Here is a 7,365-nt window from a genome sequence, read left to right on the forward strand (position 1 = left end):
AACCATTCAGTTGTATTTGAGCTGCTTGTTGCTTTTCATGTCAAATACCTCTGCGGTATTTGTACAAAAGTTGCAAAAAAGGAAGTGATGTGATCTCGAGGAATTACGGCAAATCAAGCGTAAAAAGCTGGATTTATACTCTGTTCTTGTTCTTGTGTGAAGGGGTGGAAAAGGCTCGTTAAAGAATTGACGAAGGATCTGTGTAAAAAATAATAAATATATAAAAGAAGAAAACTGGCAGAACTTCAAAAACACTTAACATCAAATCACCCAGAAAACTGGCAGAGAAACCAACATGAAATCAAAAAGGATTATCGATTGAAAAAGGATTTGGAACAACACTAATTTACTCTTATTCACTATAAACAAAATCAGTAATTAGAGAAACGATGATGCGATCAAAACGAGAGATTTCGTTTTGCTGGAGCTGGGATAAAACCGAGTTCTCACAGTGAAACTTAAATCTTATAATCCCAAAGTTCAGGAGGGAGTTTTCACAGAATCCCTGCGCACGGACATAGCTGCGAGTTATAATTTGACTTCTTATCCGTCTTCCTTTAATGTCTGTTTATTATATTGTAAAAGGCCTTTAAAGCCCGTTTATCAGAATCTCGTTTTATGAAAGCTAACATTCATGCTTGAGTCAGTTAAAATGTGTTATTACAAATATAAAACTATAACTCATCTTGTATTTATATAAGCTGTTCAAACTTATTGGCTGTTTTATCTACAAATTTAGGACAACAAGGAAAATAATTTATTTTATTATAGATTTTTTTTCTATATGAAGTACAGGTCACGCTGCGTTTAATGACGGTTAATCAGGCTCTGTTTTAAATAGAAAAAGTACATGTCCTGTTCAATTCTGAACTGCAGACTCGTGCACAATCTCAACATTTTGCTCTTACCCCCATGCAAACTGTAACTCTCACCTGTTTCTGAGGCATTATTCAGCTCCGGATTCTCGCCACACAAGTTTCAGCCTGTTGCTGGTCTCTTTGTATCTTTATGCTTTTACTGAGCTGCAGGACAAGAGCAAAACAAAGAGCAAGGTGTAACCCATTTCTTCCTTTGATTGTCATGAAGAACATTACAAGTCAAGGTTCTTTATCAAGTCACGGTTCTTTATTTGTCGTACGCATCACATGTGGTACATAAGGTGGAACAAATTGTGTACACGGGATCCCAGTTACATCCAACCAAAGCATAAATTGTAAAGAAAAACAGTAATAAGATCTAAGATATGAACTAAGAATAAGAAATACACTAAACTAAGAATACGCTAAGCACAAATAGTACAAAAACAATACGCCGACAACAGCAGTGCAAACATGAGTCTGTGTGAGCAGGTGAGTATGAATGAACACAGCAGCATGAGATCAGCAACATGGATACATTACTATTAATATATGTAGGCTATTACTATTACGGTTATTAGTAAATGTGTCTTTCAATGTATAAAAAGTAAATAACAGACTGTTACCAGCATTTTTTTCTTCTTTCGGCTGCTGCCTGCTGTGTTCATTCCTCATCTGCTCACACAGACTCATGTTCGTGCTGCTGTTGTTTGGCGCATTGTTTTGTACTAATGTGTTCTTAGTTTAGCGTATTTCTTGGTTCATGTCTTGGATCTTACTAATGTTTTTCTTTACAATTTGTATTTTTGTTGGATGTAACTGGGACCCTGTGTACATAGTTTCGTCCCACCTCATGTACCACATGTGGTGTGAATGATAATAAAAAACCTTGACTTCTTGAATCCCTTCCTCAGGGGTCGCCACGGTGAACTAAGTTGCACAAACCCTTGGCATTTATTATTATTACCAGCATGTATTTTCAAAATCTTACTTCTAACCTACAAAGCTCTCAACAACCTAGCTCCATCTTATATTAGAGATCTTATTGTTTCATATTTTCCTAACAGAGCACTTAGTTCTCAGACTGTAGGTTTACTTGCGGTTTCTAGAGTTTCCAAAAGCAGAATGGGAGGAAGATCTTTCAGTTATCAGGCTCCTCTCTTGTGGAACCAACTTCCAGTTTCTGTCTCTAAGGCTGACACGTTGTCCAGTTTAAAGACTGGGCTTAAGACTTTCCTTTTTGATAAATCCTATAGTTAGGGTTGGCTTGTTATGCTGCTATAGGCTTAAGGCCCCCACATACTCAGGCATACTTCACTCTGCAAGGTTCCGTGCATACTCGAGGCAGACTCAACGCGGACTCTAAGCAGACATCCGCCAGCCATGTCCGTGCAAAGATCAATTATTACGACTGCGTACGTGTACTCGGTGTCGCACAATAAACTGCCCGGCCCGACTGTTTTGTATGCGACACAAACCACAAACCGCTCTCTGTGCAGTTGCAAGGATGCGCAGTGCGACTGCCGCTCTTTGTGCAGCGCTGACAGGTGTGCGGTGGCTGCCCTGGTGGTGAAGAAACGGGGTTAAGTTCATTGAACTTGCTAGAATTAAAAAATATTCAAAATGGTTCTCGCTGTCCATCAACTTCATGTCCCACCTTCTTTTTTTTTTGTTTTTTTGCCAAGAGGCAAGCAATCTCTTCCTCCTTGTCTGTTGACGCCATGACTGAGAAATGAAGGTATTTGTCACGAGAGAATTAAAATCTGTACACTCGAGTATGAAGTCTCAACTGTCCGCGGACAGTATGCACAGAGTCCGCACGGCTCACGGAGTACGCACTGCGAGAGTATGTGGGGGCCTTGAGACTACTGGAGGACAAATTGACCACATTTCTTAAAATTAATTGTTAAAATAGAATAGTTTTCATTTGATACTATTTTTATCTTAACATGTGATTCTTGACCTGCCATTGTGTATCTGTTCCTCATTCCTGTTCCTCTCAAACCCAACCGGTCGAAGCAGATGGCCGCTTGTCCTGAGCCTGATTCTGCTAAAGGTTGCTTCCTCGTGAGGGAGTTTTTCCTTTCCACTGTCGCCTTCATGCTTGCTCAAAATAAGAGTTCTGTGATGAAGTTAAACTCAAAGGAGTCTGCTCCTCAGATAAGTAATGCTGTTAACTTACTTTTTATTTATATTAATGTTTCTGTTCAGTGCCCTGAGATCACTTCTGTTGTGACTTGACTTTATATAAATAAACTGAAATGAAAATTGAACTGGATGTATTTCTAGCAGCAAGGAAGGAAATTCACTGATTTTCCTACGTGCAGCTGGACACGGTTTGGTTGAGCGTTACATCATTCCCAGTTCTGCAACTTGCGAGGCAAACGTAACACAGCGGTAATCCTGGGCATTGTTCTGTGGACCCTGAGAACTAAAGGGTTTCTGTCCATGTTGTTCCCTCAGAGCTCACCTGTGTTTCCTGCAGACACCAAACCAACAGCAGCCCAGCAAGCCCAATGCTATTTTCTCCATTCTACTTGTTTCTCTTCATTTATTCATCTTTATCTATTATTTTCCCATATATTTGTTCAGGAATTATATCATTTTAAATAGAGGATTAACAAAAGATACATTTTTCACTTCAGTTTAATTCAATAACTTCACAAGCTGCTTTGAAGAGACACAGAAGTCCAGCCATCTTTAGAATAAAGTTTTTCAGTCATCCTGCTGTTTGACAGATCTGTAACATGACCACATCACAGGACTTGAGTTTTAAAAGGAGTCATTCAGTTAAAGTTGATCCTCCGTGTATCAACCTGCAACCTACTTTTTCATATTTTTGTTTTGCCTCCTCGGTGGCTCACTCATCATCTCACTCCCTCAGGACAAGCCGTCTCCTCTGATTGACCACAACAAACTTTGACCAGAATATTTTACTGGCAACAGCTGCCCAACACAATAAACAGCCTGTGCAGTGGCGCTTTGACTTTTCTCATAATAAACCAGAAATTCCCTGCCTTACACTGTCTGGATGACATTTGACTGCAATTTAAAAGCCAATAATGAAGTGCTGGAGGCTCTATAGAAAAACAGAGAACAGTTTAGAGATGGTGTAATTCAGCCGGTTTGGCAAAAATGGACTGTGTGTCTTTTGTTTAAAGAGAAGTAAGTTTTATGAAAACTACTTTAATGAGTTCGGTTTCACGTAAAAATGTGAATCATTGACTGGTTTGTTTCAAACTGTTTTTTTTTTTTTTTTAAGTAATAAATTACAGAAATTAGAGCTCTAGCATTTGAAGAAATGCATATCGCCCGCCACCTTTGCTGTGTTTTAGACCTGACTTTAGATGTGTTGAGACAGCGATGCACTAATTGTTTTGGTCAAACCTTGAAAATCACAATCTCCCACTCAAGCTATCCATTATGAATGACTCTCAGCTACTACCATACAAAACTTTAACTCAATATATGCAACACTGATTGAGTTATAGACATCTTTGCTCGTACTGATTAGAGTCAGAGTCAGAGATTCTTTATTGTCATTTGCACCTCATGTGGTACATGTGGTGGAGCGAAATTATGTACGCAGGGTCCCAGTTACATCCAACAATAAAATGTAAAAGAAAAACAGTAATAACATCGAAGATACGAACTAAGAAAAACATCAACTAAACATACACTGAGCACTCATAACATAAAAACATTGAACATCAGCACAAACATGAACATGAGTCTGTGTGAGCAGATGTGCACGCATGAACACATCAACATTGAAACAGATCAGCAGCAACATGATGTGATTCCCCACAACAATCATCTAGTTATAGATTCATGAGTCTAACAGCCTCAGGGTAGAAGCTGTTCCTCAGTCTAGTGGTTCTACACTTAATGCTCCTCAACCTCCTTCCTGAGGGGAGCGGGGCAAAAAGTGTGTGTGCTGGGTGAGTGAGGTCCTTCTTGATGCAGGTGGCACTCTTCCTGCATCTGGAGGTGTAGATGTTTGTGATGATGGGGAGGCTGACTCCGACAGATTTCTGTGCAGCCTTCACCACTCTCTGCAGAGCTTTTCTTTCTGCAGCTGTGCAGCCTCCATGCCACACGTTGATGCTGGAGCACAGGATGCTCTCCACTTCACACCTGTAGAAGGAGGTGAGGACTGAGCTTCCCAGACAAGCTCGTCTCAGCCGCCTGAGGAAGTAGTCTCTGATGAGCTTTCTTGATCAGGCAGGTATCGGGGCTGGGGGCATGGGGGGGTCGTGGGCCCGGGGCAATGGCACTCAACTGGGGAAGTGGCTTTGGTGGTTCTGGGCGTTGACCTCTGCTGGCTGCATGCAGGCTTCTGGGCGGTCTGTACCGGCGGGCGCAGGTTACTGGCCTGGTGGCCTGGCTGCTCGTGGGTGGGTTTGGGGTGGGCGCGGGTTTGGGGTTCTGGGGGAGTGTCGCTTCCAGGCTGGGGTCCCGGCTTGACCCGGGGGTCTCGGGTCTTGGCGGGTATGTTGTCGGGGTCTTGGGCCGGGCCCTGGCCTGGGGGCCCTTGGTGTGCTGGTGGGCTTTGGGGCCTCTGCCATGGGGGGGCATTCTCACCCCCAGGAACTGTGCCCACTCTCATATGTAGCATGTAGACATTTAGGGTTCTGGGCAAGGGTTGGGGAGGTGAACGGGCACTGCCTGCTCTCTGGGGAGGGGGTGGGTCTGTGCCAGTCGCCGCCTCATCCCCCCCATTTTAAACGCACTATATAACAACATGCATCAACACCTTATTTGAGTGGGAGGATGGAGGAGTTGGGTCTTCCTATTTTCCTTAAACCCTCGTTCTCCGTTTGACATTTGGGGTTGGGGGCAGGGAGGGGGGGTAGGCTGCCTGGTTGGGGTCTGGGCTGTGGGTGGGTGTTGGGCCTTGGGGGGCGGTTGGGGGTAGGGCCGGTGCTCTGGTTCTCCCTGGGTTGTTTGGATCTTTTGATTCGGGTTCCTGGTTGTAGTGGCCAGCCCTTTGGCTGGAGTGGCTGCCGGGTTCTGGCAGAGGGTCGGCTGTGGTTGTGCGTGTGTGGTTGTTGGTGGTGCATGGCGGTGGTCGGGGGTGTGGCTTCACTTTGACATGGTGCTGGCTGGTCGGCCTGATGTGACATTCGCGGTGGGGGGTGCTGTGTGTGTGGGGGGGTGCATGGGTGGCATGCCAGAGCCTATCCAGGTCTGTGGTGTGGGGCTGTAGGGAAGCATTGGTGCGCTGGGCTGGCCTTCCTTGGCTGTTGTTCCCTGCTGCTTTGGCCCCCGGCCTGGGGCCGGCTTGCGGTCGCTGTCGGGTTGGTGGGGCACATGGACGGCCCGACACAGGGTCCATCGGGATGTCTCTGTGTGCCCGTCTCAGGTTGGGTTTTGGGTGGTCTCCTCTCTTGGATCAATTTTGCCCCCCCCCCATTTGGTGTGTTGTACTCCCCTCTGGTGGTGGGCCCCCCTGCCGCCGGTGCATTGGCGGCTCTCAGCAGCTGGGGCTGGGTAGTGGGGTGTGTGCGGGCACACCCTGGTGGCTGCCTGCCGGGGCCTGGGTGCCCTGGCTCTGCCGGGCCTCTGTTGGGGGGTGGTATGCCCTCGGGACTCGGGGCTTGGTGTCCATGGCTGGATCTACTCTGGAGGGGCGGGTTGCCGGCGGGGCCTGTGGACTCATCACTGCAGCCTCCTGGGGTTTCTGCATTGTGGTGGCTGGGGATTGCCCGGGCCTTCCCTTTGCTTCTCTCTCTGGGGGGTGCGGGGGTCCCTGTTGGGGGACTCCTGGAGTTCCGGGCTTGGGGGACGCTGTGTGTCTGTGGTTCCGGTCTTCCCTGTGTTACCATCATGTCCTGTGGGGACGAGTCTGTGGGTCCCTTCATCCACTATTGAACATTTTTATGGAAAAACCTTATAGTGATAAGCATGCTCACACAGGTGTTTAGATTCAGGTGTTTATCAGATACACACTCAGTTGGGTTGTGGTGGCCATCAAATATATCTTGTATTACCATGTACTGTATAAAATACTTTCTAATGATGTTACAAGTATCATTGTATATGTTGTTTGTTGTTGTGGTTTCTCGGTTTTGTCTTGTCTTTTTTTTTTCACAGGTCTAGAGGCAGACTTCAATGATGTTGATTTGTGTTCTCTTTATACCCCTCTCTCTCCTCTATTCCTATCTCATCCTTTACCTTTTAACCCTTCTCTCACTTTTCTGCTTTGTCTTCTTCTTTGTTTTTCATCCTCATGTCCATTACATCTGAAACAAGCCCATAACAAATTCTAATAAAATTTAATTTTCATTTCAAGTGGAGCATTAAGGCCAGCCATAATGCTCTGCTTGTGAAAGTAAATCTGTTGGGCATCACTTTGACACTCAGACAATAATTCTAAGTGTCACAATGCCGGACAGGACAAGGGGAAAAAAAAAAAAAGACAGATAAATCCCATTGAGCCTCGAGGACTCATTTACAAGAGAGACTTGATTTGCAGGTTTGATTTGAAGTGCTCACAAAAAGAAAT

Source organism: Nematolebias whitei, chromosome 12 (genome assembly GCF_014905685.2).
Source record: "Nematolebias whitei isolate Nwh7 chromosome 12, NemWhi1, whole genome shotgun sequence".
NCBI lineage: Eukaryota > Metazoa > Chordata > Actinopteri > Cyprinodontiformes > Rivulidae > Nematolebias > Nematolebias whitei.